Genomic DNA, 27526 nt, shown 5'->3' with positions numbered 1-27526 from the left:
GAGAGATGGTATTTCTGGTGGAACTGTCTCACACACTTCCCTCTTATCAGAGGATCAGGAAGCATCCCTGTCCTGCCTGTCTCACTGAGGAAATACACACAACACCACACAAAGATAAAACATTTTGTCCTGTGACACTTTTGTCTGACCCCCGACACACAACGATTCACCAAAGTTTGACATTTGGACATTCAGCTTCAAGAGATGGATTGTAAACGCAGGACACGACATTTCCCTAATGAGCAAAAGCTACTCGACAATGAAAAAGGCACAGTAGCGTCACAAAGAAGATATCTTGGAACGGTTTAATAAGGATCTCTGATTAAACGTCACCTTATATTGTTAACTATGGATCTGGAATAAACGTTAGGTTTATAATGGAGAGTTTGACACCTCGCCTTCTGCTGCCTTTGGAAATACACCCTACCCAGGCCTAGGGGCTTGAGTGTAGTCTGATAGAGGGGCCCAGGCCTAGGGGCTGAGTGTAGTCTGATAGAGCGGCCCAGGCCTAGGGGCTGAGTGTAGCCTGATAGAGCGGCCCAGGCCTAGGGGCTGAGTGTAGTCTGATAGAGGGGCCCAGGCCTAGGGGCTGAGTGTAGCCTGATAGAGCGGCCCAGGCCTAGGGGCTGAGTGTAGCCTGATAGAGCGGCCCAGGCCTAGGGGCTGAGTGTAGCCTGATAGAGGGGCCCAGGACTAGGGGCTGAGTGTAGTCTGATAGAGGGGCCCAGGCCTAGGGGCTGAGTGTAGCCTGATAGAGCGGCCCAGGCCTAGGGGCTGAGTGTAGCCTGATAGAGGGGCCCAGGCCTAGGGGCTGAGTGTAGTCTGATAGAGCGGCCCAGGCCTAGGGGCTGAGTGTAGCCTGATAGAGCGGCCCAGGCCTAGGGGCTGAGTGTAGCCTGATAGAGGGGCCCAGGCCTAGGGGCTGAGTGTAGCCTGATAGAGCGGCCCAGGCCTAGGGGCTGAGTGTAGTCTGATAGAGCGGCCCAGGCCTAGGGGCTGAGTGTAGCCTGATAAAGCGGCCCAGGCCTAGGGGCTGAGTGTAGCCTGATAGAGCGGCCCAGGCCTAGGGGCTGAGTGTAGCCTGATAGAGCGGCCCAGGCCTAGGGGCTGAGTGTAGTCTGATAGAGCGGCCCAGGCCTAGGGGCTGAGTGTAGCCTGATAGAGGGGCCCAGGCCTAGGGGTTTGAGTGTAGCCTGATAGAGGGGCCCAGGCCTAGGGGCTGAGTGTAGCCTGATAGAGCGGCCCAGGCCTAGGGGCTGAGTGTAGCCTGATAGAGGGGCCCAGGCCTAGGGGCTGAGTGTAGCCTGATAGAGGGGCCCAGGCCTAGGGGCTGAGTGTAGCCTGATAGAGCGGCCCAGGCCTAGGGGCTGAGTGTAGCCTGATAGAGGGGCCCAGGCCTAGGGGCTGAGTGTAGTCTGATAGAGCGGCCCAGGCCTAGGGGCTGAGTGTAGTCTGATAGAGCGGCCCAGGCCTAGGGGCTGAGTGTAGTCTGATAGAGGGGCCCAGGCCTAGGGGCTGAGTGTAGTCTGATAGAGGGGCCCAGTCCTAGGGGCTGAGTGTAGTCTGATAGAGCGGCCCAGGCCTAGGGGCTGAGTGTAGTCTGATAGAGCGGCCCTGTGGTGAACTGTCATCTACTGTGTTTTCACTGATAAGATTCTGTTCTGTCTCTTTTCATCCATTTCTAGGATGTCTCCTCTGAGAAATGTATCCAGCTGTGTTATCAGTGCAGCTCTCTTCCTGTGCTATACTGAGGGTCTGTTTACCAGACATATTCAATGTACACGTCAATGTAAGGAATATACTCTCCCTCTCTCTCTTTCTCTCTCACGCTATCCCTCCCTATTTAGATTTCTCTCTCCCTCTCTTGATCTCTCTCTCTCTTTCTTTATCCCTCTCTCCTTCCCTCTCTATCCCTCTCGCCCACTCTCTCTCCCTCGATCTCTCTCTTTCTCTCTCGATCTCTCTCTCTCTCTCTCACTCTCTCACTCTCTCCTTCCTTCTCTATCCCTCTCACCCACTCTCTCTCTCTCTCGATCTCTCTCTCTCTCGATCTATCTCTCTACCTCTCTCTCTCTCGATCTCGATCTCTCTCTCCCTCTCTCTACCCTCTCCCTCTGTCTCTCTCCCTTTCTCTCTCTCTCTCTTTTTCCCTCTCTCTCACTCACTCTCCCTCTCCTTCTCCCTCTCCCTCTCTTCTTCTCTCTTTCCCTCTCATTCCCTCTCTCGATTTCTCTCTCTCTTTCCTTCTCTCGACCTCTCTCTCTTTCTCCCTCTCTGTATCTCCCTATCTCTCGCTCTCTCCCTCTCTCCCTCTCTCCCTCTCTTCTTCCTCCGGCTCACACACACCTAAACGCATCTAGGTACACACAAACACACACGGGCGTGTACATGCACACACACACACACACAAACACACAAACAAGGGTATGCTTCAAGAAACACAATCCTGTTAGCTATTGGCAGTGAATGTAGCTCTCTGTGCCAGAGTGAAAATATAGCAATCTGTTCATTCTTTTAGCAAAACCAGCAAACAAGCACCAGACATGTTCAAATATATAGTATATAGGCCAGTATATAGGCTAGCCATGAAGCCACGTCCACCACTAGAGGTGTTTCCATCTATCGAAGGATTTAACTATATGCAGTATCTTTACAAATATCGATCTAGACTTTTCACACTGGTTCATTACTTAAATTCAGTTTTGTGTGTGTGTGTGTGTGTGTGTGTGTGTGTGTGTGTGTGTGTGTGTGTGTGTGTGTGTGTGTGTGTGTGTGTGTGTGTGTGTGTGTGTGTGTGTGTGTGTGTGTGTGTGTGTGTGTGTGTGTGTGTGTGTGTGTGTGTGTGTGTGTGTGTGTGTGTGTGTACAATCACTAATCTGTAACTAATTAAACTATGGTGGAAACCTAGCCTGATACTAATATGTAGTATGTAAACTAGCCAGATACTAATCTGTAGTATGTAACTAGCCTGATATTAATGTGTAGTATGTAACTAGCCTGATACTAATCTGTAGTATGTAACATTTGCCTGATACTAATCTGTAGTATGTAACATTATTCCCTATATAGAGCATTACCATACAGCCCTATCCCCTATATAGAGCATTACCATACAGGCCTATTCCCTATATAGAGCATTACCACACAGGCCTATTCCCTATATAGAGCATTACCATACCGGCCTATTCCCTATATAGAGCATTACCATACAGGCCTATTCCCTATATTGAGCATTACCATACAGTTCTATTCCCTATATAGAGCATTACCATACAGGCATATTCCCTATATAGAGCATTACCATACAGGCATATTCCCTATATAGAGCATTACCATGTAGTTCTATAGGGATAGGATGCCATTTGGGATACAGGGAGCACTCTACCTACTGCTACCAATCCATTTATGTAAAGACAAAGCTGCTTTAATCTGAAACACACACACACACACACACACACACGCACACACACACACACACACACACACACACACACACACACACACACACACACACACACACACACACACACACACACACACACACACACACACACACACACACACACACACACACACACACACACACACACACACACACACACACACACACACACACACACACACACACACACACACACACACACACCATCAGATCCCCTCCCTGAACAGCCAGAGCCACAACTTTTATTATTTTATTTAACCTTTATTTCCCAAGGTAGGCCAGTTGAGAACAAGTTCTCATTTAACAACTGCGACCTGGCCGAGATGAAGCAAAGCAGTGCGACACAAACAACGACACAGAGTTTCACATGAAATAAACAAACGTACAGTCAGTAACACAATAGAAAACTCTATATACAGTGTGTGCAAATGGCGTGAGGAGGTAAGGCAATGTATAGGCCATAGTAGTGAAGTAATTACAATTTAGCAATTTAACACTGGAGTGATAGATGTGCAGATGATGATGTACAAGTAGTGATACTGGTGTGCAAAAGAGCAGAAAAGTAAATTAAAACAATATGGGGATGAGGTATGTAGATTGGATGGGTTATTTACAGATGGGCTGTGTACAGCTGCAGCGATCGGTTAGCTGCTCAGATAGCTGATGTTTAAAGTTAGTGAGGGAGATATGTTTCCAGCTTCAGCAATTTTTCCAATTCGTTCCAGTAATTGGCAGCAGTTAACTGGAAGGAAAGGCGGCCAAAGGAGGTGTTGGCTTTGGGGATGACCAGTGAGATATACCTGCTGGAGCGCATTCTACGGGTGGGTGTTATCGTGACCAGTGAGCTGAGATAAGGCGGAGCTTTACCTAGCAAAGACTTATAGATGACCTGGAGCCAGTGGGTCTGGCGACGAATATGTAGCGAGGGCCAGCCGACGAGAGCATACAGGTCGCTGTAGTGGGTAGTATATGGGGCTTTGGTGACAAAACGGATGGCACTGTGATAGACTGCATCCAGTTTGCTGAGTAGAGTGTTGGAGGCTATTTTGTAAATGACATCGCCGAAGTCAAGGATCGGTAGGATAGTCAGTTTTACGAGGGTATGTTTGGCGGCGTGAGTGAAGGAGGCTTTGTTGCGAAATAGGAAGCTGATTCTCGATTTAATTTTGGATTGGAGATGCTTAATTAGGATAGGGGGCAGCATTCGGAATTTTGGATGAAAAACGTGCCCAAAGTAAACTGCCTGCTACTCAGGTGCAGAAGCCAGGATATGCATATCATTTGTAGATTTGGATAGAAAATAGTCGAAAGTTTCAAAAACTGTTAAAATAATGTCTGTGAGTATAACAGAACTGATATGACAGGCGAAAACCCGGGGAAAATCCATCCACTTCCATCCAGGAAGTGCCATTATTTTGAAATTGGTGTTTTTCCATTGAAAGCCAATCCACCATATAAATGGTTATGACCCAGATTGCGTTACCTCTGGCTTCCACTAGTTGTGAACAGTCTTTAGACTGTTGTTTCCCGGCTTTTATTCTTAAAAATGAGGGAGAATGACCTAATGAGTGGATAGTGGAAAGTCCAGTTTGATGCGCACGACCAAGAGCGCGCCGTCCGTTCTTTTTCCTTTCTAATGAAAATGGTTTTGTCCGGTTGAAATATTACCGATTATTTAGACAAAAAACAACCTGAGGATTGATTATAAACAGCATTTGACATGTTTGTACGAACTTTACTGGTACTATTTGGATTTTTCGTCTGCTTGTTGTGACCGCATTTGAGCCAATGGATTACTGAACAAAACGCGCCAACAATTTGAGGTTTTTGGACATAAAGAGGGACTTTATCGAACAAAACAAACATTTATTGTGAAACATGGAGTCTTGTGAGTGCAACCATATGAAGATCATCAAAAGTAACTGATTAATTCTATTGCTATTTCTGACTTTCGTGACTAATCTACTTGAATGGAAAATGTTTGTATGGTTTTGTGTGCTGGGCGCTGTCCTCAGATAATAGCATTGTTTGCTTTCGCCATAAAGCCTTTTTGAAATCTGACACAGCAGCTGGATTAACAAGAAGTTAAGCTTTATTTTGATGTATTACACTTGTGATTTTATGAAAGTTAAATATTTATAATAATTTAATTTGAATTTGGCGCTCTGCAATTTCCACGGATGTTGGCCAGGTGTCCCGCTAGCGGCACCCCTTTCCATAACAGGTTTTAATATTAGTCTGGAAGGAAAGTGTACAGTCTAGCCAGACACCTAGGTATTTGTAGTTGTCCACATATTCTAAGTCAGAACCGTCCAGAGTAGTGATGCTAGTCGGAAGGGCGGGTGCGGGCAGCGATCGGTTGAAAAGCATGCATTTAGTTTTACTAGCGTTTAAGCGCAGTTGGAGGCCACGAAAGGAGTGTTGTATTGCATTGAAGCTCGTTTGTAGGTCTGTAACAGTTTGGGTCTAGAGTGTCACCCCCTTTGAAGAGGGGGATAACCGCTGCAGCTTTCCAATCTTTAGGGATCTCGGACGATACGAAAGAGACTCATCCTAAAGGAGAGAGAGTTGCTGTAGTGATCCTCTCCCCTCCCTGAACAGACAGACAGGCCAGAGCCAGAGAGACAGACCAGAGCAAGAGAGACAGGCCAGAGCCAGAGAGACAGGCCAGAGCCAGAGAGACAGGCCAGAGCCACAACTCATCCTAAAGGAGAGAGAGTTGCTGAAGTGACCCTCTAAACCTCAGCTAGTCCTACACAGAACTCCACAGCTGACACAGAGACACCCCACTGAGCACTGACACCAGGTTTCATAATGAGGACCTCTTCACATTCACAACCTAATGCACAATGATTGTAGAGAGTTAGTATGGTTCCTGCTGCAGGGGGGTGGGGTCCAGTGTGTTGTAGAGAGTTAGTATGGTTCCTGCTGCAGGGGGGTAGGGTCCAGTGTGTTGTAGAGAGTTGGTATGGTTCCTGCTGCAGGGGGGTAGGGTCCAGTGTGTTGTAGAGAGTTGGTATGGTTCCTAATTCTAATTTTAAAAAACACTTTTGCATCAGCTTGCTATTCATTGTGGTTTTCAGATTGTGTAATTCCACGTTTGCTGCTTGCACATCTTTGTTCTTCCAATCATAAGCAGTGTCCAGTGTACAGTAGAGAGTTAGTTAGTATGGTTCCTGCTGCAGGGGGGTAGGGTCCAGTGTGTTGTAGAGAGTTAGTATGGTTCCTGCTGCAGGGGGGTAGGGTCCAGTGTGTTGTAGAGAGTTGGTATGGTTCCTGCTGCAGGGGGGTAGGGTCCAGTGTGTTGTAGAGAGTTAGTATGGTTCCTGCTGCAGGGGGGTAGGGTCCAGTGTGTTGTAGAGAGTTAGTATGGTTCCTGCTGCAGGGGGGTAGGGTCCAGTGTGTTGTAGAGAGTTGGTATGGTTCCTGCTGCAGGGGGGTAGGGTCCAGTGTGTTGTAGAGAGTTAGTATGGTTCCTGCTGCAGGGGGGTAGGGTCCAGTGTGTTGTAGAGAGTTAGTATGGTTCCTGCTGCAGGGGGGTGGGGTCCAGTGTGTTGTAGAGAGTTGGTATGGTTCCTGCTGCATGGGGGTAGGGTCCAGTGTGTTGTAGAGAGTTAGTATGGTTCCTGCTGCAGGGGGGTAGGGTCCAGTGTGTTGTAGAGAGTTAGTATGGTTCCTGCTGCAGGGGGGTAGGGTCCAGTGTGTTGTAGAGAGTTAGTATGGTTCCTGCTGCAGGGGGGTAGGGTCCAGTGTGTTGTAGAGAGTTAGTATGGTTCCTGCTGCAGGGGGGTAGGGTCCAGTGTGTTGTAGAGAGTTAGTATGGTTCCTGCTGCAGGGGGGTAGGGTCCAGTGTGTTGTAGAGAGTTAACATGGTTCCTGCTGCAGGGGGGTAGGGTCCAGTGTGTTGTAGAGAGTTAGTATGGTTCCTGCTGCAGGGGGATAGGGTACAGTGTGTTGTAGAGAGTTAGTTAGTATGGTTCCTGCTGCAGGGGGGTAGGGTCCAGTGTGTTGTAGAGAGTTAATTAGTATGGTTCCTGCTGCAGGGGGGTAGGGTCCAGTGTGTTGTAGAGAGTTAGTATGGTTCCTGCTGCAGGGGGGTAGGGTACAGTGTGTTGTAGAGAGTTAGTATGGTTCCTGCTGCAGGGGGGTAGGGTCCAGTGTGTTGTAGAGAGTTAGTTAGTATGGTTCCTGCTGCAGTGGGTAAGGTCCAGTGTGTTGTAGAGAGTTAGCATGGTTCCTGCTGCAGGGGGGTAGGGTCCAGTGTGTTGTAGAGAGTTGGTATGGTTCCTGCTGCAGGGGGGTAGGGTCCAGTGTGTTGTAGAGAGTTAGTATGGTTCCTGCTGCAGGGGGGTAGGGTCCAGTGTGTTGTAGAGAGTTAGTATGGTTCCTGCTGCAGGGGGGTAGGGTCCAGTGTGTTGTAGAGAGTTAGTTAGTATGGTTCCTGCTGCAGGGGGGTAGGGTCCAGTGTGTTGTAGAGAGTTAGTATGGTTCCTGCTGCAGGGGGGTGGGGTCCAGTGTGTTGTAGAGAGTTAGTATGGTTCCTTCTGCAGGGGGGTAGGGTCCAGTGTGTTGTAGAGAGTTAGTATGGTTCATGCTGCAGGGGGGTGGGGTCCAGTGTGTTGTAGAGAGTTAGTATGGTTCCTGCTGCAGGGGGGTAGGGTCCAGTGTGTTGTAGAGAGTTAGTATGGTTCCTGCTGCAGGGGGGTAGGGTCCAGTGTGTTGTAGAGAGTTAGTATGGTTCCTGCTGCAGGGGGGTAGGGTCCAGTGTGTTGTAGAGAGTTAGTATGGTTCCTGCTGCAGGGGGGTAGGGTCCAGTGTGTTGTAGAGAGTTAGTATGGTTCCTGCTGCAGGGGGGTAGGGTCCAGTGTGTTGTAGAGAGTTAGTATGGTTCCTGCTGCAGGGGGGTAGGGTCCAGTGTGTTGTAGAGAGTTAACATGGTTCCTGCTGCAGGGGGGTAGGGTCCAGTGTGTTGTAGAGAGTTAGTATGGTTCCTGCTGCAGGGGGATAGGGTACAGTGTGTTGTAGAGAGTTAGTTAGTATGGTTCCTGCTGCAGGGGGGTAGGGTCCAGTGTGTTGTAGAGAGTTAATTAGTATGGTTCCTGCTGCAGGGGGGTAGGGTCCAGTGTGTTGTAGAGAGTTAGTATGGTTCCTGCTGCAGGGGGGTAGGGTACAGTGTGTTGTAGAGAGTTAGTATGGTTCCTGCTGCAGGGGGGTAGGGTCCAGTGTGTTGTAGAGAGTTAGTTAGTATGGTTCCTGCTGCAGTGGGTAAGGTCCAGTGTGTTGTAGAGAGTTAGCATGGTTCCTGCTGCAGGGGGGTAGGGTCCAGTGTGTTGTAGAGAGTTGGTATGGTTCCTGCTGCAGGGGGGTAGGGTCCAGTGTGTTGTAGAGAGTTAGTATGGTTCCTGCTGCAGGGGGGTAGGGTCCAGTGTGTTGTAGAGAGTTAGTATGGTTCCTGCTGCAGGGGGGTAGGGTCCAGTGTGTTGTAGAGAGTTAGTTAGTATGGTTCCTGCTGCAGGGGGGTAGGGTCCAGTGTGTTGTAGAGAGTTAGTATGGTTCCTGCTGCAGGGGGGTGGGGTCCAGTGTGTTGTAGAGAGTTAGTATGGTTCCTTCTGCAGGGGGGTAGGGTCCAGTGTGTTGTAGAGAGTTAGTATGGTTCATGCTGCAGGGGGGTGGGGTCCAGTGTGTTGTAGAGAGTTAGTATGGTTCCTGCTGCAGGGGGGTAGGGTCCAGTGTGTTGTAGAGAGTTAGTATGGTTCCTGCTGCAGGGGGGTGGGGTCCAGTGTGTTGTAGAGAGTTAGTATGGTTCCTGCTGCAGGGGGGTAGGGTCCAGTGTGTTGTAGAGAGTTAGTATGGTTCCTGCTGCAGGGGGGTAGGGTCCAGTGTGTTGTAGAGAGTTAGTATGGTTCCTGCTGCAGGGGGGTAGGGTCCAGTGTGTTGTAGAGAGTTAGTATGGTTCCTGCTGCAGGGGGGTAGGGTCCAGTGTGTTGTAGAGAGTTGGTATGGTTCCTGCTGCAGGGGGGTAGGGTCCAGTGTGTTGTAGAGAGTTAGTATGGTTCCTGTTGCAGGGGGGTAGGGTCCAGTGTGTTGTAGAGAGTTAGTATGGTTCCTGCTGCAGGGGGGTATGGTCCAGTGTGTTGTAGAGAGTTAGTTAGTATGGTTCCTGCTGCAGGGGGGTAGGGTCCAGTGTGTTGTAGAGAGTTAGTATGGTTCCTGCTGCAGGGGGGTAGGGTCCAGTGTGTTGTAGAGAGTTAGTATGGTTCCTGCTCCAGGAGGGTAGGGTCCAGTGTGTTGTAGGGAGTTGGTATGGTTCCTGCTGCAGGGGGGTAGGGTCCAGTGTGTTGTAGAGAGTTAGTATGGTTCCTGCTGCAGGGGGGTAGGGTCCAGTGTGTTGTAGAGAGTTGGTATGGTTCCTGCTGCAGGGGGGTAGGGTCCAGTGTGTTGTAGAGAGTTAGTATGGTTCCTGCTGTAGGGGGGTAGGTTCCAGTGTGTTGTAGAGAGTTAGTATGGTTCCTGCTGCAGGGGGGTAGGGTCCAGTGTGTTGTAGAGAGTTAGTTAGTATGGTTTCTGCTGCAGGGGGGTAGGGTCCAGTGTGTTGTAGAGAGTTAGTATGGTTCCTGCTGCAGGGGGGTAGGGTCCAGTGTGTTGTAGAGAGTTAGTATGGTTCCTGCTGCAGGGGGGTAGGGTCCAGTGTGTTGTAGAGAGTTAGTATGGTTCCTGCTGCAGGGGGGTAGGGTCCAGTGTGTTGTAGAGAGTTAGTATGGTTCCTGCTGCAGGGGGGTAGTGTCCAGTGTGTTGTAGAGAGTTAGTATGGTTCCTGCTGCAGGAGGGTAGGGTCCAGTGTGTTGTAGGGAGTTGGTATGGTTCCTGCTGCAGGGGGGTAGATTCCAGTGTGTTGTAGAGAGTTAGTATGGTTCCTGCTGCAGGGGGGTAGGGTCCAGTGTGTTGTAGAGAGTTGGTATGGTTCCTGCTGCAGGGGGGTAGGATCCAGTGTGTTGTAGAGAGTTGGTATGGTTCCTGCTGCAGGGGGGTAGGGTCCAGTGTGTTGTAGAGAGTTAGTATGGTTCCTGCTGCAGGGGGGTAGGGTCCAGTGTGTTGTAGAGAGTTAGTATGGTTCCTGCTGCAGGGGGGTAGGGTCCAGTGTGTTGTAGAGAGTTAGTTAGTATGGTTCCTGCTGCAGGGGGGTAGGGTTCAGTGTGTTGTAGAGAGTTGGTATGGTTCCTGCTGCAGGGGGGTAGGGTCCAGTGTGTTGTAGAGATTTAGTATGGTTCCTGTTGCAGGGGGGTAGGGTCAAGTGTGTTGTAGAGAGTTAGTATGGTTCCTGCTGCAGGGGGGTATGGTCCAGTGTGTTGTAGAGAGTTAGTTAGTATGGTTCCTGCTGCAGGGGGGTAGGGTCCAGTGTGTTGTAGAGAGTTAGTATGGTTCCTGCTGCAGGGGGGTAGGGTCCAGTGTGTTGTAGAGAGTTAGTATGGTTCCTGCTCCAGGGGGGTAGGGTCCAGTGTGTTGTAGGGAGTTGGTATGGTTCCTGCTGCAGGGGGGTAGGGTCCAGTGTGTTGTAGAGAGTTAGTATGGTTCCTGCTGCAGGGGGGTAGGGTCCAGTGTGTTGTAGAGAGTTTGTTAGTATGGTGTCTGCTGCAGGGGGGTAGGGTCCAGTGTGTTGTAGAGAGTTAGTATGGTTCCTGCTGCAGGGGGGTAGGGTCCAGTGTGTTGTAGAGAGTTAGTATGGTTCCTGCTGCAGGGGGGTAGGGTCCAGTGTGTTGTAGAGAGTTAGTATGGTTCCTGCTGCAGGGGGGTAGGGTCCAGTGTGTTGTAGAGAGTTAGTATGGTTCCTGCTGCAGGGGGGTAGGGTCCAGTGTGTTGTAGAGAGTTAGTATGGTTCCTGCTGCAGGAGGGTATGGTCCAGTGTGTTGTAGGGAGTTGGTATGGTTCCTGCTGCAGGGGGGTAGATTCCAGTGTGTTGTAGAGAGTTAGTATGGTTCCTGCTGCAGGGGGGTAGGGTCCAGTGTGTTGTAGAGAGTTGGTATGGTTCCTGCTGCAGGGGGGTAGGGTCCAGTGTGTTGTAGAGAGTTGGTATGGTTCCTGCTGCAGGGGGGTAGGGTCCAGTGTGTTGTAGAGAGTTGGTATGGTTCCTGCTGCAGGGGGGTAGGGTCCAGTGTGTTGTAGAGAGTTGGTATGGTTCCTGCTGCAGGGGGGTAGGGTCCAGTGTGTTGTAGGGAGTTGGTATGGTTCCTGCTGCAGGGGGGTAGATTCCAGTGTGTTTTAGAGAGTTAGTATGGTTCCTGCTGCAGGGGGGTAGGGTCCAGTGTGTTATAGAGAGTTGGTATGGTTCCTGCTGCAGGGGGGTAGGGTCCAGTGTCTTGTAGCGAGTTGGTATGGTTCCTGCTGCAGGGGGGTAGGGTCCAGTGTGTTGTAGAGAGTTAGTATGGTTCCTGCTGCAGGGGGGTAGGGTCCAGTGTGTTGTAGAGAGTTGGTATGGTTCCTGCTGCAGGGGGGTAGGGTCCAGTGTGTTGTAGAGAGTTGGTATGGTTCCTGCTGCAGGGGGGTAGGGTCCAGTGTGTTGTAGAGAGTTAGTATGGTTCCTGCTGCAGGGGGGTAGGGTCCAGTGTGTTGTAGAGAGTTAGTATGGTTCCTGCTGCAGGGGGGTAGGGTCCAGTGTGTTGTAGAGAGTTAGTTAGTATGGTTCCTGCTGCAGGGGGGTAGGGTTCAGTGTGTTGTAGAGAGTTGGTATGGTTCCTGCTGCAGGGGGGTAGGGTCCAGTGTGTTGTAGAGAGTTAGTATGGTTCCTGTTGCAGGGGGGTAGGGTCCAGTGTGTTGTAGAGAGTTAGTATGGTTCCTGCTGCAGGGGGGTATGGTCCAGTGTGTTGTAAAGAGTTAGTTAGTATGGTTCCTGCTGCAGGGGGGTAGGGTCCAGTGTGTTGTAGAGAGTTAGTATGGTTCCTGCTGCAGGGGGGTAGGGTCCAGTGTGTTGTAGAGAGTTAGTATGGTTCCTGCTCCAGGGGGGTAGGGTCCAGTGTGTTGTAGGGAGTTGGTATGGTTCCTGCTGCAGGGGGGTAGGGTCCAGTGTGTTGTAGAGAGTTAGTATGGTTCCTGCTGCAGGGGGGTAGGGTCCAGTGTGTTGTAGATAGTTGGTATGGTTCCTGCTGCAGGGGGGTAGGGTCCAGTGTGTTGTAGAGAGTTAGTATGGTTCCTGCTGTAGGGGGGTAGGTTCCAGTGTGTTGTAGAGAGTTAGTATGGTTCCTGCTGCAGGGGGGTAGGGTCCAGTGTGTTGTAGAGAGTTAGTTAGTATGGTGTCTGCTGCAGGGGGGTAGGGTCCAGTGTGTTGTAGAGAGTTAGTATGGTTCCTGCTGCAGGGGGGTAGGGTCCAGTGTGTTGTAGAGAGTTAGTATGGTTCCTGCTGCAGGGGGGTAGGGTCCAGTGTGTTGTAGAGAGTTAGTATGGTTCCTGCTGCAGGGGGGTAGGGTCCAGTGTGTTGTAGAGAGTTAGTATGGTTCCTGCTGCAGGGGGGTAGGGTCCAGTGTGTTGTAGAGAGTTAGTATGGTTCCTGCTGCAGGAGGGTAGGGTCCAGTGTGTTGTAGAGAGTTGGTATGGTTCCTGCTGCAGGGGGGTAGGGTCCAGTGTGTTGTAGGGAGTTGGTATGGTTCCTGCTTTAGGGGGGTAGATTCCAGTGTGTTGTAGAGAGTTAGTATGGTTCCTGCTGCAGGGGGGTAGGGTCCAGTGTGTTGTAGAGAGTTGGTATGGTTCCTGCTGCAGGGGGGTAGGGTCCAGTGTGTTGTAGAGAGTTGCTATGGTTCCTGCTGCAGGGGGGTAGGGTCCAGTGTGTTGTAGAGAGTTGGTATGGTTCCTGCTGCAGGGGGGTAGGGTCCAGTGTGTTGTAGAGAGTTGGTATGGTTCCTGCTGCAGGGGGGTAGGGTCCAGTGTGTTGTAGAGAGTTGGTATGGTTCCTGCTGCAGGGGGGTAGGGTCCAGTGTGTTGTAGAGAGTTAGTATGGTTCCTGCTGCAGGGGGGTAGGGTCCAGTGTGTTGTAGAGAGTTGGTTTGGTTCCTGCTGCAGGGGGCTGCAGGGGGGTAGGTTTTACCCAGGGTTTGATCCAGGATGGGAGGACGTCTGGAGGACCCAGGAGGACGTCTGAACCCAGGAGGACGTCTGAACCCAGGAGGACGTCTGAACCCAGGAGGACGTCTGAACCCAGGAGGACGTCTGAACCCAGGAGGACGTCTGATCCCAGGAGGACGTCTGACCCCAGGAGGACGTCTGATCCCAGGAGGACGTCTGATCCCAGGAGGACGTCTGAACCCAGGAGGACGTCTGAACCCAGGAGGACGTCTGAACCCAGGAGGACGTCTGATCCCAGGAGGACGTCTGAACCCAGGAGGACGTCTGATCCCAGGAGGACGTCTGATCCCAGGAGGACGTCTGATCCCAGGAGGACGTCTGATCCCAGGAGGACGTCTGAACCCAGGAGGACGTCTGACCCCAGGAGGACGTCTGATCCCAGGAGGACGTCTGATCCCAGGAGGACGTCTGACCCCAGGAGGACGTCTGATCCCAGGAGGACGTCTGAACCCAAGTGCAGAGAGGATATGAGGCGGGTTGATGATTAGTACCAGGATGAAGGGATGTGGGATGAATGAAAGAGATCACGTTCAACGTCACCACATACTTCCTGTTGGAGAATCCCTTGAAAGGAGAGAACGGAGGAAGAGTGGAAGAGAGGAAAAGAGGGAGAGGGGGTGAGGGGAAGAGAGGAAGAGGAGAAGAGGGTTTAAATGGAGGAGGATGCATGCAGCATACAGATCAACAGCTGCTACGTCCCATAGTGCTCCCATAGGGCTCCCATAGGGCTCCCATAGTGCTCCCATAGTGCTCCCATACTGCTCCCATTGGGCTCCCATAGGGCTCCCATACTGCTCCCATAGGGCTCCCATAGTGCTCCCATAGGGCTCCCATAGTGCTCCCATACTGCTCCCATAGGGCTCACATAGTGCTCCCATAGTGCTCCCATAGTGCTCCCATAGGGCTCCCATAGTGCTCCCATAGGGCTCCCATAGTGCTCCCATAGTTCTCCCATAGGGCTCCCATAGGGCTCCCATAGTGCTCCCATAGTGCTCCCATAGGGCTCCCCTAGGGCTCCCCTAGTGCTCCCATAGTGCTCCTATAGTGCTCCCCTAGTGCTCCCGTAGGGCTCTGGTCAGAATTGCACTATGTAGGGAATAGGGTGCTATTTGGGAAACACCCAATGAATGAATAATCTGTTCAGCCCAATAGTGTTCCCTACCATGAATCATGTCCTGTGTGGTCGAGCATGGATCTGACAGGTAGTGTGTGTGTGTGTGTGTGTGTGAGGGGGTGGGTGGATCTGCCAAGTAGAATGAGCTGCCAAAGTCTACCGAGCCAGAAAATCAGGTTTCTCTCCCAAATGGCAACCTAATCTCTATGGGCCCTGGTCAAAAGTGATGCACTACATAGGGAATAGGGTCCATTTGGAATGGAACACCTGGCCTTGATCATGATCACAGCTGACACACGGACACTAAGATTATACACGCACGCACACACACACACACGCACACGCACACGCACACACACACTTCAGCTGCTCAAAACCAACTACCATGAGCCAGACATAAAAGTTTAGCTCATACATAGTTTAGCTCATACATAGTTTAGCTCATACATGGTTTAGCTCATACATAGTTTAGCTCATACATAGTTTAGCTCATACATAGTTTAGCTCATACATAGTTTAGCTCATACATAGTTTAACTCATACATAGTTTAGTTTATACATAGTTTAACTCATACATAGTTTAGTTCATACATAGTTTAACTCATACATAGTTTAGTTTATACATAGTTTAACTCATACATAGTTTAGCTCATACATAGTTTAGCTCATACAAAGTTTAGCTCATACATAGTTTAGCTCATACATAGTTTAGCTCATACATAGTTTAGCTCATACATAGTTTAGCTCATACATAGTTTAGCTCATACATAGTTTAACTCATACATAGTTTAGTTTATACATAGTTTAACTCATACATAGTTTAGCTCATACATAGTTTAGCTCATACATAGTTTAGTTTATACATAGTTTAACTCATACATAGTTTAGCTCATACATAGTTTAACTCATACATAGTTTAGCTCATACATAGTTTAGCTCATACATAGTTTAGCTCATACATAGTTTAGTTTATACATAGTTTAACTCATACATAGTTTAACTCATACATAGTTTAGCTCATACATAGTTTAGCTCATACATAGTTTAGCTCATACATAGTTTAACTCATACATAGTTTGGCTCATACATAGTTTAGCTCATACATAGTTTAACTCATACATAGTTTAACTCATACATAGTTTAGCTCATACATAGTTTAGCTCATACATAGTTTAGTTCATACATAGTTTAACTCATACATAGTTTAGCTCATACATAGTTTAGCTCATACATAGTTTAGCTCATACATAGTTTAGCTCATACATAGTTTAACTCATACATAGTTTAACTCATACATAGTTTAGCTTATACATAGTTTAGCTCATACATAGTTTAACTCATACATAGTTTAGCTCATACATAGTTTAGCTCATACATAGTTTAACTCATACATAGTTTAGCTCATACATCGTTTAGCTCATACATAGTTTAGCTCATACATAGTTTAACTCATACATAGTTTAACTCATACATAGTTTAGCTCATACATAGTTTAACTCATACATAGTTTAACTCATACATAGTTTAACTCACATAGTTTAGCTCATACATAGTTTAGCTCATACAAAGTTTAGCTCATACATAGTTTAGCTCATACATAGTTTAGCTCATACATAGTTTAGCTCATACATAGTTTAGCTCATACATAGTTTAGCTCATACATAGTTTAACTCATACATAGTTTAACTCATACATAGTTTAACTCTTACATAGTTTAGCTCATACATAGTTTAGCTCATACATAGTTTAACTCATACATAGTTTAGCTCATACATAGTTTAACTCATACATAGTTTAGCTCATACATAGTTTAGCTCATACATAGTTTAACTCATACATAGTTTAACTCATACATAGTTTAACTCATACATAGTTTAGCTCATACATAGTTTAGCTCATACATAGTTTAGCTCATACATAGTTTAGCTCATACAAAGTTTAGCTCATACATAGTTTAACTCATACATAGTTTAACTCATACATAGTTTAACTCATACATAGTTTAACTCATACATAGTTTAGCTTATACAAGCTTAACTCAAAAGCACACGTTTTAACAAGTCACTCATATTGTTTGATTTTTAAAATGGGGAATGGTAACATGTCTACAAATAATAGTACCCAACATGAGAAAACGTTGTCTGATCGTTGCCACGTTCCATGTTTCTCATGTATGCTTTTGTATCCAGCTCCAAGTGATTTTAATTTAAGAAATCTGTTCCCAAGTATTCCAACAAATACTATATTTGTTTACTGGTTTTAAGCATTAAACTTTCAAATAGCTCTATCTTTGACTGTTGCTGGGTGTTATCGTCCTCCGGCCTGTACCCTACCTGCCTTAAGCTCTCTCCTGGCCCCTTACACTGTGTCTGAATTTGCTAGGTGACCTAAACTGGGACATGCTTAAACCACCTGACCAAGTCCTAAAGCAATGGGACTCCCTAAATCTTTCTCAGATTATTACCAATCCCACAAGGTATGACTCCAAACACCCAGAAAAGGCTACTCTCCTCGATGTTATCCTCACAAATAATCCTGATGGGTATCAGTCTGGTGGTTTCTGTACTGGCCTTAGTGATCACTGTTTTACAGCCTGTGTTCGTAATAGCTGCTCAGTGAAACGACCTGTCCTGATTTGTCATAGACACTGACTAAAAAACTTTAATGAGCAAGCCTTCCTTCATGAACTGGCCTCTGTAAAATGGAATAGAATCAGCGTGATCCCCTCTGTCGAAGAGGCTTGGACCTTATTTTTTGATATTTTCAGTGGTAATGTTCTTGTCAATATGGGGGCGCTGTTTCCACTTTGGAAAAAATCGTTCCCAAATTAAACTGCCTCGTACTCTATTCTAGATCGTACAATATGCATATTATTATCACTATTGGATAGAAAACACTCTCAAGTTTCTAAAACTGTTTGAATTATATCTGTGAGTAAAACAGAACTCATTTTGCAGCAAACTTCCAGACAGGAAGTGAAAAATCTGAAAACGATGCTCTGTTCCAGGGCCTGCCTATTCAATTGCTTAATATTTATGGATATGCATGCACTGCATACGCCTTCCACTAGATGTCAACAGGCAGTGGAAGGTGGAATGGGGTGTCTAGCTTGATCTGAGGTCGAACAAGAGCTCTTGGAATGACGTGTCCAGAATTTCCTTTCTCTACCTAGGCGCGGGAAGCACCTCCCTATTGTCTTATGATAAGCGTTCGGTATACACGGCTAATATCTCCGGCTTTGTTTTTATTTGATACATATTAGAAAAACATCATAAAGTAGGTTTTTTCAACCGAGTTTCATCAGTTTATTCAACGTTTAATGGGACTTTTGGAGTTTTCCGTTCTTTGCGTCGAGAGAAATTGGGAACGTCATCAACATTGGCTGGCCTTGTGGAGCGAATTCGACAGGAGAGAAGGACATTCTAAAACCAAACAACGATTTATTCTGGACAAAGGACTCCTTGTACAAGATTCTGATGGAAGCTCAGCAAAAGTAAGAACAATTTATGATGTTATTTCGTATTTCTGTGAAAAATGTTGAGTCCTATTATTCGCGTTTTGGCGAGCGCTGTCTCGCTATAACGTAAGCTGTTTGTTATGGTAAAGTTATTTTTTTAAATCTAACACGGCGGTTGCATTAAGAACTAGTGTATCTTTCATTTGCTGTCCAACATGTATTTTTTAGTAAAGTTTATGATGAGTTCTTTGGTCAGATTAGGTGAGTGTCCAAAATAGCTCCGGACAATTTGGTGAATCGATGCTACATATTCACAATGTATAACCACGGTTTGCAGCTCTAAATATGCACATTTTCGAACATAACATAAGTGTATTGTATAACCTGATGTTATAAGACTGTCATCTGATGAAGTTGGTCAAGGTTAGTGATTCATTTTATATCTTTTGCTGGTTTTTGCGATCGCTACCTTTTGCTGTTAATAAATGCATTTGTGTGTTTGGCTATTGTGGTAAGCTAATATAATGCTATATTGTGTTTTCGCTGTAAAACACTTAAAAAATCTGAAATATTGGCTGGATTCACAAGATGTTTATCTTTCATTTGCTGTACACCATGTATTTTTCATAAATGATTTATGATGAGTATTTAAAGTATTTCACGTTGCTCTCTGTAATTATTCTGGCTGCTTTGGTGATATTTTTGATGGTAGCTGCAATGTAAAACTATGATTTATACCTCAAATATGCACATTTTCGAACAAAACATAGATTTATTGTATAACATGTTATAAGACTGTCATCTGATGAAGTTGTTTCTTGGTTAGTGACTAATTATATCTCTATTTGGTCGGTTTTGTGATAGCTACCTATGCGGTAGAAAAATTGTGAAAATATGCGGTTGAGTCTTTTGCTATTGTGGTTAGCTAATAGAAATACATATTGTGTTTTCGCTGTAAAACATTTAAATTCGGAAATGATGGCTGGATTCACAAGATGTTTATCTTTCATTTGCTGTATTGGACTTGTGATTTCATGAAAATTATATTATATGATATCCCTGTTGCGTTAGGCTAGGCTATGCTCGTCAGCTTTTTTGATGAGGATGCTCCCGGATCCGGGATGGGTAGCAATGAAAGGTTCAAACACGCCCCCATAAAGAAAATGAGAATTAAAAACAGGTTCAGCCCCTGGTTCCACCGTGATCTTGCAGAGTTACTCCACCTCAAGAATTGCATTTGGCAAAAGGCTCGGCACAGGCTGTCGTTCAAGGAAATGAGTGAAATACGTGCACTCATCCGGAAGGCCAAAGTTAGTTACTTTAAGGAGCAGTTCTCTCTCTGTGGGTCGAACCCCAAGAAGTTCTGGAAAACGGTTAAAGACCAGGAGAATAAACCCTTCTCCTCACAGCTGCCCATGTTCCTTAATGTTGATGATGTGGTTGTTACTGACAAGAAGCACATGGCTGAGCTCTTTAGTCACCACTTCATTAAGTCAGGATTCCTATTTGACTCAGCCATGCCTCCTTGCCCGTCCAACATTTCCTCATCTCCCACCCCTTCTAATGCGACTATCCCCAATGCTTCTCCGTCTTTTTCCCCTGCCCCGCTACAAAGTTTCTCCCTGCAGGCGGTCACTGAGTCTGAGGTGCTAAAGGAGCTCCTTAAACTTGACCTGAAAAATACATCTGGTTTAGACACTTTCGTCTTTAAGGTTGCTGCCCCTTGTGCTAAACCTTGGGGTGTTGGGTTGAACGTGCAGAGATTAACACAGAGACAGGGAGGGTTTTCGTCCACAAACACAACTTTACTAGGCCATAAAATAAACATAACAAAGAAAATCACGCAGGTTTGGCTCTGTCTCGGGCTCTCCCGGTCTGCCACAGTGCTCCTTTTATGTGGTCTCCACGGCTGGTTGGCACTTTCCCCTAATTACCTCCACTTGGAGCTGTCCGTGTCGGGGAGCCCAGCTCACGTACTCCCAACAGAGGGAGCCAACGTCGCATCACGTACCTCCCCTCTATTACCACCCCCTGGGTTAGACCGTCTGGGATACCACACCCTATCATCACCAAGCCTATCTCCAACCTTTTTAACCTGTCTCTCCTTTCTGGGGAGGTTCCCATTGCTTGGAAGGCAGCCACGGTTTGTCCTTTATTTAAAGGGGAGATCAAGTTGATCCTAACTGTTATAGGCCTATTTCTATTTTGCCCTGTTTATCAAAAGTGTTGGAAAAACTTGTCAATAATCAACTGACTGGCTTCCTTGATGTCTATAGTATTCTCTCTGGTATGCAATCTGGTTTCCGCTCAGGTTATGGATGTGTCACTGCAACCTTAAAGGTCCTGATGTCACCATTGCCCTTGATTCTAAGCAATGTTGTGCTGCTATTTTTATTGACTTGGCCAAAGCTTTTGATACGGTAGACCATTCCATTCTTGTGGGCCAGGCTAAGGAGTATTGGTGTCTCTGAGGGGTCTTTGGCCTGGTTTGCTAACTACCTCTCTCAAAGAGTGCAGTGTATAAAGTCAGAACATCTGCTGTCTCAGCCACTGCCTGTCACCAAGGGTGTACCCCAAAGCTCGATCCTAGGCCCCACGCTCTTCTCAATTTACATCAACAACATAGCTGAGGCAGTAGAAGGCTCTTTCATCCATTTATATACAGATGAGTCTTATACTCAGCTGGCCCCTCCCCGGCTTTTGTGTTAAACGCTCTACAACAAAGCTTTCTTAGTGTACAACAAGCTCTCTTTGCCCTTAACCTTGTTCTGAACACCTCCAAAACAAAGGTCATGTGGTTTGGTAAGAAGAATAACCCCTCTCCCCAAAGGTGTGATTACTACCTCTGAGGGTTTAGAGCAGGCCTGGGCAACTGCAGTCCTCTGGGATCTGATTGGTGTCACACTTTTGTCCCAGCCCCAGCTAGCACACCTGACTCCAATAACTTTTTAGGGATAGGGGGCAGCATTTTCACTTTGGATGAATAGCGTGCCCAAATTGAACTGCCTCCTACTCTGTCCCAGATGCTAATATATGCATATTATTAGTAGATTTGGATAGAAAACACTCTGAGGTTTCTAAAACTGTTTGAATTATGTCTGTGAGTATAACAGAACTCATATGGCAGACAAACTTCCAAACCGGAAGTGGAAATTCTGAGGCTGGTCGATATTCAACTCATCGCCTGTTTAAGTCCCAGTAAGATATGGATCTGTTTGCACTTCCTACGCCTTCCACTAGATGTCAACAGTCTGTTGAATGAAGCTTATACTGTGTTGTGGGGCCGGATGAGAGGGGAATGAGTCAGTGGTCTGACAGATTGCCAGCTCTTGGTCATGCGCATTCCAGATGATATTGCCTTGCGTTCCATTACTTCTACAGACACGAAGGAATGCTCCGGTTGGAACGTTATTGGATATATATGATAACAACATCCTGAAGATTGATTATCTACTTAGTTTGACCAGTTTATTTGACCTGTAATATAACATTTTGAAGTTTTCGTCCGACGTTATGCGGGACTTGCACGGGCGTTTGGATATGTGTACTAAACGCGCTAGCAAAAGTAGCTATTTGGACATAAATAATTAACATTATCGAACAAAACAACAATTTATTGTTATTAAGATCATCAAAGGTAAGGGAATATTTATGATGTAATTTCGTATTTCTGTTGACTCCAACATGGCGGAGAAATGTTTTTTTATATCTGAGCGCCGTCTCAGATTATTGCATGGTGTGCTTTTTCCGTAAAGTTTTTTTTAAATCTGACAGCGGTTGCATTAAGAACAAGTGTATCTTTAATTCTATGTAAAACATGTATCTTTCATCAAAGTGTATGATGAGCATTCCTGTTATTAGATGTGGCTCTCTGCAATTTCTCCGGATATTTTGGAGGCATTTCTGAACATGGCGCCAATGTAAACTAAGATTTTTGGATATAAATATGCACATTATCGAACAAAACATACATGTATTGTGTAACATGATGTCCTATGAGTGATCTGATAAAGATCATGAAAGGTTAGTGATTAATTTTATCTCTATTTCTGCTTTTTATGCTATCTTTGGCTGGGAAAATGGCTGTGTGTTTTTTGGACTTGGCGGTGATCTAACGCTAACGCTGTTGTGTTTTCGCTGTAAAGCATTTTTTAAGTCGGACACGATGTGTAGATTAACTTCTCTGCGCTACGGATCCCTTTAGCGGGATCATTTTCCTAAACAACCGCTGAATTGCAGGGCGCAAAATATTACTAACAATATTTATAATCATGCAATCACAAGTGAAATAAACCAAAACCCAGCTTAGCTTGTTGTTAATCCACCTATCGTGTCAGATTTTGAAAATATGCTTTGCAGCGAAAGCAATCCAAGCAATCCAAGCTCAGAAAACCAAAGCCTCGTTCCGTTCGACGAAAATTCCAAAAAGTATCCGTAATGTTTGTAGAAACATGTCAAATGTTTTTTATAATCAATCTTTAGGTTGTTTTTAACAAACATAATCGATCATATTTCAACAGGACCGTAACCTCTTATGGCTCAAATATCAGCAGTGAGTATCAGCAGTGGAAAGAGGTGGCCATTTCAAACGGCCTCGTACTCAATTATTGTTCTTACAATATGCATGTTATTATTACTTTTGGATAGAAAACACTGTCTAGTTTCTAAAACAGGTTTAATTATTTCTCTAAGTGAAACATAACTCTTTTTACAGCCCATTTTCTGTAAAAAGTGACATTTCCAAGAAGCTATGTCTCTCTTCAAGATACTCTCTATAAAAGGCCTTGGCACTTATGACTGTAGAAACACGTCACACGCCTTCCCCTGGATGTCATGCGGAAGTGAGAGAAGAAATGGCTTGATTATCTCTGTCAGGGACTGAAAACAACATCTTGGAGTGATAAGTGCGCACTTAATTTTTTTTTCTGGGCGCGAAGTAGGAACTGGACTGCGCTCCTGGAAAACACTCGTTATAGGTGAATATGACCTCCGGCTTCGATTTTTTTTGATACATGTCACAATATCATCCTAAAGTATGTTTTTTCAATATACTTTAATTATATTATTGAAATTTATTCTGGACTTTAGACGTGATGCGACGCAAGAATTTTGTCAAGACGGAGAGGTTAGCACGGCATGGCCAGTGTGCCATGCTAATTCAAGAGGGACATCGTTCGTTCTAGGTCCAAATGAACACGGTTCTGAACAAAGGACCCTTTGGAGAACATTCTGATGGAAAATCAACAAAGATAAGGACCCAATTTGGGATGCTTTTTCATATATCTGTCGAACTGTGCTATCGCTAGCGTTTGACTAGAATCAATGCTGCTGTGTGTTAGCTATTGTAGTAAGCTAATATAACGATATATTGTGTTTTCGCTGTAAAACACTTCAGAAATCGGAAATATTGTCTGTATTCACAAGATCTTTCTCTTTCATTAGCTATCCACCATATATTTTTCTGAAATCTTTTCTGATGTGAAATTAGTAGTTGACGTTGGTGTCTGTTTTCTCTGGCTACTGCCGTGCGATTTCTGACTGTAGCTATGATGGTGGCTAAGATGGTAGCAGTAATGTAAAACTGATTTATAGCTAAAATATTCAACTTTTTCGAACAAAACATAGATTTATTGTGTAACATGTTATAGGACTGTCATCTGAGGTAGTTTTTTCTAGGTTATTTAGGTTGGTTCTAGGTTATTTAGGTTGGTTCTAGGTTAGTTTGGTTAGCTTTGTGCATGCTAATTGCATGCTACCGTTGCTGTGAAAAATGTCTGTCTGTCTTTTGTATTTGGTGGTGAGCTAACATAAATATATGTGGTGTTTTCGCTGTAAAACACTTCAGAAATCGGAAATATTGTCTGTATTCACAAGATCTTTGTCTTTCATTAGCTATCCACCATATATTTCTCTGAAATGTTTTCTGATGTGTAATAAGGTAGTTGACGTTGGTGTCTGTATTTTCTCTGGCTACTCCCGTGCGATTTCTTACTGTAGCTATGATGGTAGCAGTAATGTAAAACTGATTTATAGCTAAAATATGCATTTTTTTTGAACAAAACATAGATTTATTGTGTAACATGTTATAGGACTGTCATCTGAGGTAGTTTTTTCTAGGTTATTTAGGTTGGTTTTAGGTTAGTTAGGTTGGCTTGTGCATGCTACTTCATCCTACTTGTGCTGTGAAAAATGTCTGTCCTCTTTTTTATTTGGTGGTGAGCTAACATAAATATATGTGGTGTTTTCTCTGTAAAACATTTAAAAAATCGGACATGTTGGCTGGATTGACAAGATGTTTATCTTTCAAATGCTGTATTGGACTTGTTAATGTGTGAAAGTTAAATATTTAAAAAAAATAGATTTTGAATTTCGCGCCCTGCACTTGAAGTGGCTGTTGTCATATTGTGTCCGGTGCCGGGCTTGCAGCCTGAAGAAGTTGACCGTAACCTATTCAATAAAAGAGAGAAAGAAAATGGAGAGCTACCCTCTCGCGCACAGGAACTAATCAGAGGACACCTGACTAGTTTTGAAAAATATCGCCAATTTTTCAAAATAAAAGCCTGTCTAAAGCCTGGTCACAGCCTGAGGAAGCCATTGGAAAAGGAATCTGGTTGATACCCCTTTAAATGGAAGAAAGACGGGCCAGGAAACACAGATAAATAAAAAAAATCACTTCCGGGTTAGATTTCCTCAGGTTTTCGCCTGCAGAATCAGTTTTGTTATACTCACAGACAATATTTTGACAGTTTTGGAAGCTTTGGAGTGTTTTCTATCCTAATCTGTAAATTATATGCATATTCTACGATCTGGACCTGAGAAATAGTCCGTTTACCTTGGGAACGTTATTTAAAAATATAAAAAAATATGACCCCTAGCGTCAAGAGGTTAACAAGATGTTTATCTTTCATTGGACTTGTTAATGTGTGAAAGTTACATATTTCTCAAAAATATTTTTGAATTTCCCGCGCTGCCTTTTCAGCGGAATGTTGTGGGGGGGTTCCGCTAGCGGAACGTATGTCCTAGAAACGTTAAACTGTTGTTCAAGCTGTACATAAGAGTACCATTGTTTTTGTTTTTTGTCTAACAGACAATACCGTGTGTTGCCTGGGCTTCTTCCTGGAGTGGATTCTAGATACAGAAACAGAATTCCTTTGCCTGTGTGTGTCATTGTAGCAGAACTGTATCCTGTGAACTGTATCCCTCTTGAGGGATTAGACATTATGTTGGATTTCAAGCAGATGACTCATGAGGAGCTGAATGGCAGTTTGATCATGACAACACTCCTCCCACAGCTGTACACGTTTTCCTTGAACTTACTGTATGTTCATTAGGAATGGAAATTTCATCATGACCACCTCTCCCATCATCTGCTGATCACCAGTTCTCTTAGCTACAGATTGTTACCCCAGATAATATGATTTAACCACAGATTGTTGGTGTACATTACTGGGAGGTACAGGATAGCTACTGTTTGAATTTTCAACCAACCTTAGCAATGTCATCTTCGTCCTTGATTCGGGGAAACAGAATTCTCATAAAATAGTCAGTGTCCAGTTGCAATAGGGTCAGTTTGAATTTAGAAAATGCTATGTTATTATAAAGTTATCCACCAATATGTGCGCTGCCATCGTGTCTATTTCAAGTCTTCTCACTCATTGATCGAGATGTCATCTTGACATGCAAAACTTTGGGGTGGACACCCACCTGTCTCCATCAATGAGAGAAGACTTGAAATAGACAAGATGTCAGCAAAAATCTTTGGGTAAATCACATTATCTGCTGTAACAATCTGTAGCTACTCTCTGAGCTTGTGTGTCTACACCTGAGACACACTCGGACACACTGAACTACACTGTTTATACATTTCTGTATGTTACTTTTACCATATGACATTGTTGTTGAATAACCGGTACTCTTGAGTTAGCATTAAATAGTGTACACTCCCCTGTATTTTAGATTTTGACAAATTAACAAACATGGTTTGGATATCTGTCACGGCCGTTTAAAGGAGTGGACCAAGGTGCAGCGCGATCTTTTAATTCCACGAAGAACACTTAACAAACTAACAAAATAACAAGCGATACGTGACGCCAACGTAGTGCTCACAGGCAACTAAACATGGACAACTATCCACCAAACCAACATGGAAAATGGCAACCTAAATAGGCTCCCCAATCAGAGACAACGATAAACAGCTGTCTCTGATTGGGAACCCACTCAGGCCACCATAAACCTACAACCCCTAGACAATACAAAATCCCCATAGATAACAAAAAACCCTAGACAAGACTAAAACTTAACAAACCACCCCTTGTCACACCCTGACCTAACCAAATAATAAAGAAAGCAAATATAACTAAAGTCAGGGCGTGACAAAATCTGATTGTCTAGCATCTGTTTGATGCCACAGAGCCCTGCACAGTTTATATAAATATATTCTGTGAATCACTAAGGGCAGACAAATTTCAAAGACTGATAGAAAATATCCATATTTATTTTCATGGTGGTTCTACATCAGGGCACTCCAACCCTGTTCCTGGAGAGATACCCTCCTGTAGGTTTTCACTCCAACCCTGTTCCTGGAGAGATACTGTCCTATAGGTTCACTCCAACCCTAATCTAGCACACCTGATTCAAAATAATTAGCTAGTAGATAAGCTGAACCAGGTTAGTTACAACTGTGGTTGGAGTGAACACCAACAGGAGGCCTCCAGTGAAAACCTAAAGAATTTTGGCTTAACACCTAAAACCCTCACAAACGTTTACAGATGCAGAATTGAGAGCATCCTGTCGGGCTGTATCACAAGCTGATACAGCAACTGCACCGCCCACAACCGCAGGGCTCTTCAGAGGGTGGTGCTGTCTGCCCAATGCATCACCGGGGGAAAAGTTCCCGTCCTCCTGGACACCTACAGCACCCAATGTCACAGGAAGGCCAAAAAGATAATCAAGGACGACAACCACCCGAGCCACTGCCTGTTCACCCCACTGTCCTCCAGAAGGCGAGGTCAGTACAGGCGCATCAAAGCAGGGACCGAGAGACTGAAAAACAGCTTCTCTATCTCAAGGCCATCAGACTGTTAAACAGCCATCAATAGCACATCAGAGGCGGCTGCCTATAGACATAGATTAGGAATCACTGGCCACTTCAAGGAAATGAAACACTAGTCACTTTAATAATGTCTCCGTATCTAGCATTACTCATCTCATATGTATAAACTGCACTCCACACTATTCGACGTTATCTTAGTCCAATGTCGCTATGACATATATGTATATATTCTTAATCCATTCCTTACTTAGATTAACATGTATTTTGGGTATAGGTTGTGAAATTGTTAGATATTACTTGTTGGTTATTACTGCACTGCCGGAGCTAGAAGCACAAGCATTTCGCTACACT

This window comes from Salvelinus alpinus, chromosome 7, assembly GCF_045679555.1.
Source record: "Salvelinus alpinus chromosome 7, SLU_Salpinus.1, whole genome shotgun sequence".
NCBI lineage: Eukaryota > Metazoa > Chordata > Actinopteri > Salmoniformes > Salmonidae > Salvelinus > Salvelinus alpinus.
Note: the sequence above shows the minus strand (reverse complement) of the source record.